The 12782-nt window shown below is 46.1% G+C and overlaps 1 long non-coding RNA gene across 1 annotated transcript; it reads left to right on the forward strand.

Annotated features, from left to right (window-relative positions):
• The first annotated feature begins 200 nt into the window (after positions 1-200).
• On the forward strand, positions 201-567 carry LOC125541200. Its single transcript, XR_007297468.1, has 3 exons — positions 201-243; positions 362-438; positions 545-567. It is a non-coding gene; the product is annotated as an uncharacterized LOC125541200 (long non-coding RNA).
• Positions 568-12782: the final 12215 nt, after the last annotated feature.

Genomic DNA, 12782 nt, shown 5'->3' on the forward strand with positions numbered 1-12782 from the left:
ATATATTTTATCCTGTTATTTGTCGCAAAATACCATGACCGCAACTGATTTTTCTTTCTTTTTAAAATTGTTGTACATCAGCTCATGTACGTCGACTGCCTTGATCTGTCCACCGTGGACTTCACTGGGATAGGAGGCCCGCCGCCTGCGCACAAGTTTGCTGTTTCTGCGTGGACTGTCGATGCTGTCAAGGCTATGCTTGCTGCAGACAGGGTAACTGATAGCAAATATGGTAAACTGCAGGTTAGTTCTGCTTTTTTTTTGCAACACATGAACTGCTAGTCAGTGTTCATCATTCTCTCTCTTATATCGTTGCTACTTTTTTTTCTTTCTCCCTAGCTGATGGCCAAGCATTCTATAGACTACAGCGTGTTTGGGGGGCCTCAAAACTTTGAAAAGTGGATGGACGTGCACTCAGCTCCGTCTTGTCCTTCAGAGGTAATCAAAAGATCTACATATATGGTTTGCCGTGGAGTATTTTTCGATGTCGTGCAAGTGATTGCAATACGGGGTTGTCATTGATGCCTCTTTGTTTTGTGTACAGGCGAGGGCACCTGTTGAGCAGCTATAGGGCAGTTTGCATCTGGAATGACTGGCTTGCTCGGGAAGTTGGTTGAGGGGTGGACGTCCCTCAGTGGCTCTGACGGCGATGCGGTTGCGAGGCAATTCACTTCATTCGTCCCAGAACGTACACACCGGCCAACCGGTTATCGTGGCCGGTATGACTACAATAGTTCCCAGGAGCCCGCTGACACACAAGATGAACTAGGTGGAGACGCTGGTCTCAGCAAGGATGACGATGATGTCATGGATAATGTGCATGAGGACACCGATGATGATGAACACGCTGAAGTTCGCGCAGGTGGTAACAAGGGCAAGGATGCAACAGATGTCCCCCAACCGGATAAAGTCAAACAACACACGGCTGTGAGAGGCGAAGGGGTTTTGCCATCAAAGAGGGGGATGGCTCCAGAGGGTGCTGGGCAAGTTTCTGCTGGCAAGAGGTCTAGGACCGACCCTGTAGCTGCCAGGAAGAGGTTCGACTTTCATCTTAGCGTTTTGCTTTGTCTATTTTCTTCGAACAGACTCATCCTCTTTTTTGCACTTGTGTTCTGTCAAACGCGGCAACGAGATTGCTGACTGACAATTGCCACCTCTTTTTTTACCTCCATCTCATACGTGCAGCGAGCCGACAGCTGGTGGACGAGCAATTATGAAGAAACAGGCGCCAAAGCCAACCCGTGTTTCTGCTCGGTTGAACAAAGGTGCCCCCATTGCCGGTGATACCACTTCCACCAGGACATCTCCTCGCATGACGACAACCAACACCGGGGATCCTGTCATGTTGCCAGACCTGAGGAAGGCAGTCAGGAAGTAGGTTTCTTCATCCGCTTTCATTGACATAGCGCTATATTTTTTGATTTTCCAATGCATTCGTTTAGCTTGTCACATTGTCTTCTGTCATTGCCCCCCCACGTGGCAACCGCTGTTTTACCAAATGATATTTTATTTACTTTCTAAACGTGTGGCAATTTCTATTTTTGTTTTTCACATGGCAAGTGGAATGTAGGCCAAATGGTAACTTTAATGTACCTTATGGCAACTGCCATCTTTTTACCGTTGTCTTGTGAGCTCATCCCACGCCTAGGTTTGACATTGCATTCATGGAAGATCAGACATTTTTATCATTCTTTCAAGGTTGCTAACATGGCAACTTCTAGTTATGACACATGGCAACTGACGTTCCCCTTACATGGCAACTGCCAGCTTTTCCACCTGCTTTTCCATTTTCTTAAGATTTCTACCAAGGCAAACATAATTTTGTTTCATTTTTAAATACCTTTTTCATGCGCTTCATTTTTTTTGTAGGGTGAAGAAGACTACTACGCGTGGGTCCAAGCATATCAGTAAGGACCCGCTCAAACGCATGCATTCAAAGTTGTCAACAGGGGGCAACTCAGATGTACAGGATGTTGGGGAACGTAGCATAAATTCAAAATTTTCCTACGTTTCACCAAGATCAATCTATGGAGTCATCTAGCAACGAGGGAGGAGTGGATCTACATACCCTTGTAGATCGCGCGCGGAAGCGTTCAAGAGAACGGGGTTGATGGAGTCGTACTCGTCGTGATCCAAATCACCGATGATCCTAGCGCCGAACGGACGGCACCTCCGCGTTCAACACATGTACGGAGCAGTGACGTCTCCTCCTTCTTTATCCAGCAAGGGGGAAGGAGAGGTTGATGGAGATCCAACAGCACGACGGCGTGGTGGTGGAAGTAGCGGGATTCCAACAGGGCTTCGCCAAGCGCTGTGGGAGGAGGGAGATGTGTCATGGGAGGGAGAGGGAGGCGCCAGAGCTTAGGTTGGGCTGCCCTCCCTTCCCCCCACTATATATAGGGCCAAGGGAGAGGGGGAGGGCGCAGCCTTGCCCCTTCCTCCAAGGAAGGGTGCGGCCGAGGGGGGGAGGAGTCCATCCTCCCCAAGGCACCTCGGAGGTGCCTTCCCCCTTTAGGACTCTCCCTTTTCCTCTTCTCTTGGCGCATGGGCCTCTTGGGGCTGGTGCCCTTGGCCCATATAGGCCAAGGCACACCCCCTACAGCCCATGTGGCCCCCCGGGGCAGGTGGCCCCACCCGGTGGTCCCGGTACAATACCGGTGACCCCGAAACTTGTCCCGATGGCCGAAATAGCACTTCCTATATATAATTCTTTACCTCTGGACCATTCCGGAACTCCTCGTGACGTCCGGGATCTCATCCAGGACTCCGAACAACTTTCGGGTTACCACATACTAATATCTCTATAACCCTAGCGTCACTGAACCTTAAGTTTGTAGACCCTACAGGTTCGGGAGACACGTAGACATGACCGAGATGACTCTCCGGCCAATAACCAACAGCGGGATCTGGATACCCATGTTGGCTCCCACATGCTCCTCGATGATCTCATCGGATGAACCACGATGTCGAGGACTTAATCAATCCCGTATACAATTCCCTTTGTCTATCGGTATGATACTTGCCCGAGATCCGATCGTCGGTATCCCGATACCTTGTTCAATCTCGTTACCAGCAAGTCTCTTTACTCGTTCCGTAACACATCATCCCGTGATCAACTCCTTGATCACATTGTGCACATTATGATGATGTCCTACCGAGTGGGCCCAGAGATACCTCTCCGTCACACGGAGTGACAAATCCCAGTCTCGATTCGTGCCAACCCAACAGACACTTTCGGAGATACCCGTAGTGCACCTTTATAGTCACCCAGTTACGTTGTGACGTTTGGCACACCCAAAGTATTCCTACGGTATCCGGGAGTTGCTCAATCTCATGGTCTAAGGAAATGATACTTGACATTAGAAAAGCTTTAGCATACGAACTACACGATCTTGTGCTAGGCTTAGGATTGGGTCTTGTCCATCACATCATTCTCCTAATGATGTGATCCCGTTATCAACGACATCCAATGTCCATGGTCAGGAAACCGTAACCATCTATTGATCAACGAGCTAGTCAACTAGAGGCTTACTAGGGACATGGTGTTGTCTATGTATCCACACATGTATCTGAGTTTCTTATCAATACAATTATAGCATGGATAATAAACGATTATCATGAACAAGGAAATATAATAATAACTTATTTATTATTGCCTCTAGGGCATATTTCCAACAGTCTCCCACTTGCACTAGAGTCAATAATCCAGTTCACATCGATATGTGATTAACACTCAAGGTCACATCCCCATGTGACTAACACCCAAAGAGTTTACTAGAGTCAATAATCTAGTTCACATTACCATGTGATTAACACTTGATGAGTTCTGGGTTTGATCATGTTATGCTTGTGAGAGAGGTTTTAGTCAACGGGTCTGAATCTTTCAGATCCGTATGTACTTCGCAAATCTCTATGTCATCTTGTAGATGCAGCTACTACGCTATATTTGGAGCCATTTCAAATAACTGTTCTACTTGGAGCTATTCTAAATTGTTGCTCCATTATACGTATCCGGTATCTCTAATCAGAGCTATCCGGATAGGTGTTAAGCTTGCATCGGCGTAACCCTTTACGACGAACTCTTTTACCACCTCCATAATCGAGAAAATTCCTTAGTCCACTAGTTACTAAGGATAACTTTGACCGCTGTCCTGTGATCCATTCTTAGATCACTCTTGTACCCCTTGACTGACTCATGGCAAGGCACATTTCAGGTGCGGTACACAGCATAGCATACTTTAGAGCCTATGTCTTAAGCATAGGGGACGACCTTCGTCCTTTTTCTCTATTCTGTCGTGGTCGAGCTTTAAGTCTTAACTTCATACCTTACAACTCAGGCAAGAACTCCTTCTTTGACTGATCCATCTTGAACACCTTCAAGATCATGTCAAGGTATGTGCTCATTTGAAAGTACCATTAAGCGTTTTGAACTATCCTTATAGATCTTGATGCTCAATGTTCAAGTAGCTTGATCCAGGCTTTCCATTGAAAAATACTTTCCAAATAACCCTATATGCTTTCCAGAAATTCTACATCATTTCTAATCCATAATATGTCAACAACATATACTCATCAGAAATTCTATAGTGCTCCCACTCACTTGTTTGGAAATACAAGTTTCTCATAAACTTTGTATACACCCAAAATCTTTGATCATCTCATCAAAGCATACATTCCAACTCCGAGATGCTTACTCCAGTCCCTAGAAGGATTGCTGGAGCTTTGCATACTTATTAGCATCTTTCAGGATTGAAAAAACCTTCTGGTTGTATCACATACAGCCTTTCCTCAAAAATCGTCGTGGAAACAATGTTTTGATATCCTATCTGCAAGATTTCATAAATGATGCAGTAATTGCTAATATAATTCCAACAGACTCTTAGCATCGCTACGAGTGAGAAAGTCTCACCGTAGTCAACTCTTTGAACTTGTCGGGAAACTTCTTAACGACAAGTCGAGCTTTCTTAATGGTGACATTTACCATCATTGTCCGTCTTCCTTTTAAATCCATCTGTACTCAACAGCCTCACGACCATCAAGTAGTTCTTCCAAAGTCTACACTTTGTTTTCATACATGGATCCTCTCTCGGATTTTATGGCCTCGAGCCATTTATCGGAATCCGGGCCCACCATCGCTTCTCCATGGCTCGTAGGTTCATTGTTGTCTAGCAACATGACTTCCAAGACAGGATTACGTACCACTCTGAAGTAGTACGCATCCTTGTCATCCCACGAGGTTTGGTAGTGACTTGATCTGAAGTTTCATGATCACTATCATAAGCTTCCACTTCAATTGGTGTAGGTGCCACAGGAACAACTCCCTGTGCCCTGTCACACACTAGTTGAAGAGACGGTTCAATAACCTCATCAAATCTCCACCATCCTCCCACTCAATTCTTTCGAGAGAAACTTTTCCTCGAGAAAGGACCCGATTCTAGAAACAATCCCTTATTGCTTTCGGATCTGAGACAGGAGGTATACCCAACTGTTTTGGGTGTCCTATGAAGATGCATTTATCCGCTTTGGGTTCGAGTTTATCAGCCTAAAACTTTTTTCACATAAGCGTCGCAGCCCCAAACTTTTAAGAAATGACAGCTTAGGTTTCCCTAAACCATAGTTCATACGGTGTCATCTCATCGGAATTACGTGGTGCCCTATTTAAAGTGAATGTGGTTGTCTTTAATGCCTAACCCATAAACTATCATGGTAATTCGATAAGAGACATCATGGTATGCATCATATCCAATAGGGTGCAGTTATGATGTTCGGACACACCATCACACTACGGTGTTCCAGGCTGTATTAGTTGTGAAACAATTTCCACAATGTCTTAATTCTGTGCCAAACTCGTAATTCAGATATTCATCTCTATGATCATATCATAGACATTTTATCCTCTTGTCACGACGATCTTTCAACTTCACCCTGAAATTACTTGAACCTTTCAATAATTCAGACTCGTGATTCATCAAGTAAATATACTCAACATCTACTCAAATCATCTGTGAAGTAAGAACATAACGATATCCACTACACGCCTCAGCACTCATTGGACTGCACACATCAAAATGTATTTCTTCCAACAAGTTTCTTTCTAGTTCCATTTTACTGAAAACGAGGCTTTCAGTCATCTTGCCCATGTGGTATGATTTGCATGTCTCAAGTGATTCAAAATCAAGTGAGTCCAAGCGGTCCATTTGCATGGAGTTTCTTCATGCATATACACCAATAGACATGGTTCGCATGTCTCAAACTTTTCAAAAATGAGTGAGCCCAAAGATCCATCAACATGGAGCTTCTTCATGCGTTTTATACCGATATGACTTACGTGGCAGTGCCACAAGTAGGTGGTACTATCATTACCATCTTTTGGCATGAACATGTGTATCACTACGATCGAGATTCAATAAACCATTTATTTTGGGTGCAAGACCATTGAAGATATTATTCAAATAAACAGAGTAACCATTATTCTCCTTAAATGAATAATCGTATTGCCATAGACGTAATCCAATCATGTCTATGCTCAACGCAAACACCAAATAACAATTATTTAGGTTTTAATACCAATCTCGATGGTAGAGGGAGCGTACGATATTTGATCAACCTTGGAAATACTTCCCACACATATCGTCATCTCACCTTTTAGCTAGTCTCCGTTTATTCCGTAGCCTTTTGTTTCGAGTTACTAACACTTAGCAACCGAACCGGTATCTAATACCCTGGTGCTACTAGAAGTACTAGTAAAGTACACATCAACACAATGTATATCCAATATACTTCTATCGACCTTGCCAGCCTTCTAATCTACCAAGTATCTAGGGTAATTCTGCTCCAGTGGTTGTTCCCCTTATTACAGAAGCACTTAGTCTCGGGTTTGGGTTCAACCTTGGGTTTCTTCACCAGAGCAGCAGCTGAATTGCCGTTTCATGAAGTATCCCTTCTTGCCCTTGCCCTTCTTGAAACTAGTGGTTTCACCAACCATCAACAATTGATGCTCCTTCTTGATTTCTACTTTGGTGTCAAACATCGTGAATATCTCAAGGATCATCATATATGTCCCTGATATATTATAGTTCATCACGAAGCTCTAGCAGCTTGGTGGCAATGACTTCGGAGAACCATCACTATTTCATCTGGAAGATCAACTCCCACTCGATTCAAGCGATTGTTGTACTCAGACAATCTAAGCACAAGTTCAACAATTGAGCTTTTCTCCCTTAGTTTGCAGGCTAAGAAAATCGTCGGAGGTCTTATACCTCTTGACGTGGGCACGAGCCTAAAATCCCAATTTCAGCCCTCGAAACATCTCATATGTTTTGCGACGTTTCAAAAACGTCTTCGGTGCCTCAACTCTAAACCGTTTAACTGAACTATCACGTAGTTATCAAAACGTGTATGTCAGATGTTCGCAACATCCACAAACGACGTTCGAGGTTCAGCACACTGAGCGGTGCATAAAGGACATAAGCCTTCTATGAAGCAATGAGGACAATCCTCAGTTTACGGACCTAGTCCGCATAATTGCCACTATCAACTTTCAACTAAATTTTCTCTAGGAACATATCTAAACAGTAGAACTGAAGCGCGAGCTACGACATAATTTGCGAAATCCTTTCGACTATGTTCAGGATAAACAAGTTCATCTTATGAACTCCCACTCAGATAGACATCCCTCTAGTCATCTAAGTGATTACATGATCCGAGTCGACTAGGCCATGTCCGATCATCACGTGAGACGGACTAGTCAACATCGGTGAACATCTTCATGTTGATCGTATCTACCATACGACTCATGCTCGACCTTTCGGTCTTCTGTGTTCCGAGGCCATGTCTTTACACATGCTAGGCTCGTCAAGTCAACCTAAGTGTTTCGCGTGTGTAAATCTGTCTTACACCCGTTGTATGTGAACGTTAGAATCTAACACCCGATCATCACGTTGTGCTTCGAAACAACGAACTGTCGCAACGGTGCACAGTTAGGGGGAACACTTTCTTGAAATTATTATGAGGGATCATCTTATTTACTACCCTCGTTCTAAGTAAACAAGATGCATAAACATGATAAACATCACATGCAATCAAATAGTGACATGATATGGCCATCATCACTTTGCTCCTCTTGATCTCCATCTTCGGGGCTCCATGATCATCATCGTCACCGGCATGACACCATGATCTCCATCATCATGATCTCCATCATCGTGTCTTCATGAAGTTGTCTCGCCAACTATTACTTCTACTACTACAGCTAACGGTTAGCAATAAAGTAAAGTAATTACATGACGTTTATGTTGACATGCAGGTCATAAATAAATTAAGACAACTCCTATGGCTCCTGCCGGTTGTCATACTCATCGACATGCAAGTCGTGATTCCTATTACAAGAACATGATCAATCTCATACATCACATATATCATTCATCACATCCTTTTGGCCATATCACATCACATAGCATACCCTGCAAAACCAAGTTAGACGTCCTCTAATTGTTGTTTGCATGTTTTACGTGGCTGCTATGGGTTTCTAGCAAGAACGTTTCTTACCTACGCAAAAACCACAACGTGATATGCCAATTGCTATTTACCCTTCATAAGGACCCTTTTCATCGAATCCGATCCGACTAAAGTGGGAGAGAAAGACACCCGCCAGCCACCTTATGCAACTAGTGCATGTCAGTCGGTGGAACCAGTCTCACGTAAGAGTACGTGTAAGGTCGGTTCGGGCCGCTTTATCCCACGATGCCACCGAATCAAGATTGGACTAGTAACGGTAAGCATATTGAACAAAATCAACGCCCACAACTACTTTGTGTTCTACTCGTGCATAGAAACTACGCATAGACCTAGCTCATATGCCACTGTTGGGGAACGTAGCATAAATTCAAAATTTTCCTACGTGTCACCAAGATCAATCTATGGAGTCATCTAGCAACGAGGGAGGAGTGGATCTACATACCCTTTTAGATCGCGCGCGGAAGCGTTCAAGAGAACGGGGTTGATGGAGTCGTACTCGTCGTGATCCAAATCACCGATGATCCTAGCGCCGAACGGACGGCACCTCCGCGTTCAACACACGTACGGAGCAGCGACGTCTCCTCCTTCTTGATCCAGCAAGGGGGAAGGAGAGGTTGATGGAGATCCAACAGCACGACGGCGTGGTGGTGGAAGTAGCGGGATTCCAACAGGGCTTCGCCAAGCGTTGTGGGAGGAGGGAGATGTGTCATGGGAGGGAGAGGGAGGCGCTAGGGCTTAGGTTGGGCTGCCCTCCCTTCCCCCCACTATATATAGGGCCAAGGGAGAGGGGGAGGGCGCAGCCTTGCCCCTTCCTCCAAGGAAGGGTGCGGCCAAGGGGGGGAGGAGTCCATCCTCCCCAAGGCACCTCGGAGGTGCCTTCCCCCTTTAGGACTCTCCCTTTTCCTCTTCTCTTGGTGCATGGGCCTCTTGGGGCTGGTGCCCTTGGCCCATATAGGCCAAGGCGCACCCCCTACAGCCCATGTGGCCCCCCGGGGCAGGTGGCCCCACTCGGTGGACCCCCGTGACCCTTCCGGTGGTCCCGGTACAATACCGGTGACCCCGAAACTTGTCCCGATGGCCGAAATAGCACTTCCTATATATAATTCTTTACCTCCGGACCATTCCGGAACTCCTCGTGACGTCCGGGATCTCATCCAGGACTCTGAACAACTTTCGGGTTACCGCATACTAATATCTCTATAACCCTAGCGTCACCGAACCTTAAGTGTGTAGACCCTACGGGTTCGGGAGACACGTAGACATGACCGAGATGACTCTCCGGCCAATAACCAACAGCGGGATCTGGATACCCATGTTGGCTCCCACATGCTCCTCGATGATCTCATCGGATGAACCACGATGTCGAGGACTTAATCAATCCCGTATACAATTCCCTTTGTCTATCGGTACGATATTTGCCCGAGATCCGATCGTCGGTATCCCGATACCTTGTTCAATCTCGTTACCGGCAAGGCTCTTTACTCGTTCCGTAACACATCATCCTGTGATCAACTCCTTGATCACATTGTGCACATTATGATGATGTCCTACCGAGTGGGCCTAGAGATACCTCTCCGTCACACGGAGTGACAAATCCCAGTCTCAATTCGTGCCAACCCAACAGACACTTTCGGAGATACCCGTAGTGCACCTTTATAGTCACCCAGTTACGTTGTGACATTTGGCACACCCAAAGTATTCCTACGGTATCCGGGAGTTGCACAATCTCAAGGTCTAAGGAAATGATACTTGACATTAGAAAAGCTTTAGCATACGAACTACACGATCTTGTGCTAGGCTTAGGATTGGGTCTTGTCCATCACATCATTCTCCTAATGATGTGATCCCGTTATCAACGACATCCAATGTCCATGGTCAGGAAACCGTAACCATATATTGATCAATGAGCTAGTCAACTAGAGGCTTACTAGGGACATGGTGTTGTCTATGTATCCAGACATGTATCTGAGTTTCCTATCAATACAATTATAGCATGGATAATAAACGATTATCATGAACAAGGAAATATAATAATAACTTATTTATTATTGCCTCTAGGGCATATTTCCAACACAGGAGGCACCAGTCGACAATACTGCTGCTGCACCGTTGACCGCTCCCACCAACTCTGATGCAAGTGGCAGACCATCTCCGCCGGCTGCAGATGTGCAGCCTACAACAACAGGCATCCGTACATCGGGGAGTGACGAGTCGGTATCTGCCAGGACAGCTGAAATACTGCCAACCCTTCTGGCAATGAAGGATGCTGCTATGAGTCATGCCACCCCATCAGCAAGCGTTGAAGTGGACACTCCCGAGACGAACCTAGGCAAGGAAGATTCCCGCTCATCTGACACTGATTCCAAGCGCGTGCGCGGTGGCACTCCTGTGTCCACGACAGAAGCGGTCGAGGCAGCAGTTCACAAGGACATGCCATCTACAGGTGAGAGTCCTGGCACAACAGCTCCAGCTCCTGGCGGTGCAGATACTGCTAAGGCGACTGTTTCGCGTGTTGGTCTACCACCTAGGCGTCGTAGCCCCCGCAAGCAACCAACAGACATACTGAACGCACCGACAGTAGCCAGGAGCAGGAGAGACGAGTCTTGTTTTGTTCCTGCGTCCACACTGTTCCCGCCACCTGCCAAAAGCAATGTGACGGAGAAACCTGAAGACCGGAGCACAACTGATGCAGGTGTCAAGCCGGGCACAAGCGACGCAGGTGAACAGCCGGAGCAGACTGCGCCTTTTCCTGCAGTGGAAATCCCCAGCATAAATCTGCGCACTTCCAGGCTCCCAGTTAATGTTGGTGTCCAAACAAGAAGATTGTCATGAAAGCTACGGTTGATACCACTGACAACACGCCCCGTCCTGCAAATAAGGACGATCATTCTGCAGCGGCCGATTCAGATATGTTTGTTGATCTTTCACCCTTGGATTCTGCCCCGCAAGTCGTTCGTGGTCCGGCCAGCAGGAATGAGAGGCACCCAATGGCCTTTACCCCACCGAGTTTCAACCTTGGCATCAGTCAAGATCAACCGGTTATGCAAGATCCTATGCCAGTTGCCTTTGCATTCCCAGGAGGCATGCCTGCAATGATGGCGCAGCCAATGGTCGAGGGCAGGAAGGCTATCAAGTTCGCAGAGCCGATTGTGGCAGGTACACTTGCCATGTCCATATGATTTTTCTTGCACACGTCTGTGTAGTTTCACTGTTGTCCCAATCATATTTTTTGTTTTGGGGGGGTTCTCACTTGTGATGGCAACTGACATGCGATGACGTGGCAACTGGATTTGATGCACCGTGTCACCTACTACTTTCTTCTGCCATGCTGCATTTTACATTTGGGCAACCATGTGGCAACTGAAGTTGATTCAATATGGCAACCGTAGTCTCCGTAACATGGCAAACACAGTGCATCACACATGGCAACTGGAATTGATTCAACACCATGTCACCTGCATTTTTTTTGTTTCCATGCTGCATTTTTTCATAAAGCAATCACATGGCAAGTGCAGTTGACACAACATGGCAACTGTAGTTGCTGTGACATGGCAACTACATTCCAACTAGATGGCAACTACATTCCAACTACATGGCAACTGTAGTTGCTATGACATGGTCACTACAGCTGGACCACACATGGCAACTGCCCCACTTTTTCCTACCTACAACTCACATCATGCACCCCATCTTTTCTCACAATCCATCTGCTTTTGATTTCCTAGGTATCCTAACCCACTTTTTTTTATCACTGCAGCCACACCCGAGGAGATTTCACCGTCTCTTGAAGAAACTTACCGCATGCTTGAGGAGGCAGCATTGCAGAGGAAGTCCTCACGAGGGCAAGGGCAATCAAGTTCCAACGTGCCTGCAGACACGGTATCTGAGGATACCATTAGGAGTGCCACTCCTGGTTCTGTGAGGCAGCAGAGGGTAGTGCACCCACCTCCCGCGGAAGACTACGAGCCCGAATTCAGGGCCACTAAAGAACAGACCCAGCTGTACGATATCGTCAAGCGGTTTGGAAATGCGAGGTCCAGCGGCAAGCACATGAAGGAGCTGAAAGCGTAAATGACCACACCCCATAACATCTCATTTTGCTTTGCTCCTTTTTTTACCATTCACATCCTTCGTACTTTCTATGTTATATTGTTTTAGTTCTTTCATAAATTTTTTTTACTTAGTAGGCATGATCCTTCCATGTTATATTGTTTTCATACAGCTCATGTTTGGACAGAACCAAAGTCATTCAATGCGGAGCGACG

Source organism: Triticum urartu, chromosome 1 (genome assembly GCF_003073215.2).
Source record: "Triticum urartu cultivar G1812 chromosome 1, Tu2.1, whole genome shotgun sequence".
Taxonomy (NCBI): Eukaryota; Viridiplantae; Streptophyta; class Magnoliopsida; order Poales; family Poaceae; genus Triticum; species Triticum urartu.